Source organism: Octopus bimaculoides, chromosome 3 (genome assembly GCF_001194135.2).
Source record: "Octopus bimaculoides isolate UCB-OBI-ISO-001 chromosome 3, ASM119413v2, whole genome shotgun sequence".
Classification (NCBI taxonomy): Eukaryota; Metazoa; Mollusca; class Cephalopoda; order Octopoda; family Octopodidae; genus Octopus; species Octopus bimaculoides.
Window position 1 is genome coordinate 46148923 of NC_068983.1, and position 336 is coordinate 46149258.

A 336-nucleotide genomic window follows, 5' to 3' on the forward strand; every position below is an offset into this window, starting at 1 on the left:
TGCCAGAGTAAATTGTCATAGTGATAACTACGGAAATTTGCAGAAAGAGTATGGGCCGCACAGAAATGTACGAGTGGTCCAGACGTTTCCAAAATATCCGAAAAATTGTCGATGTTCACGAACGTTCTGGAAGACCGACAACCAGCAGAACTGAGGAAAACATCGCAATTGTGCGTGAAGCTGTGAAGAATAAACGTCGAATCTCCATCTGTAAGCGATCAGAGGATATGCAGATTAGTTACGGCTCAGTTCAGTCCATTACTACAGATGATTTGATCATGAGAAGCGTTTCTGCCAAGTTAGTGCTCAAACTGTGTACAACTGACCAAAAATACA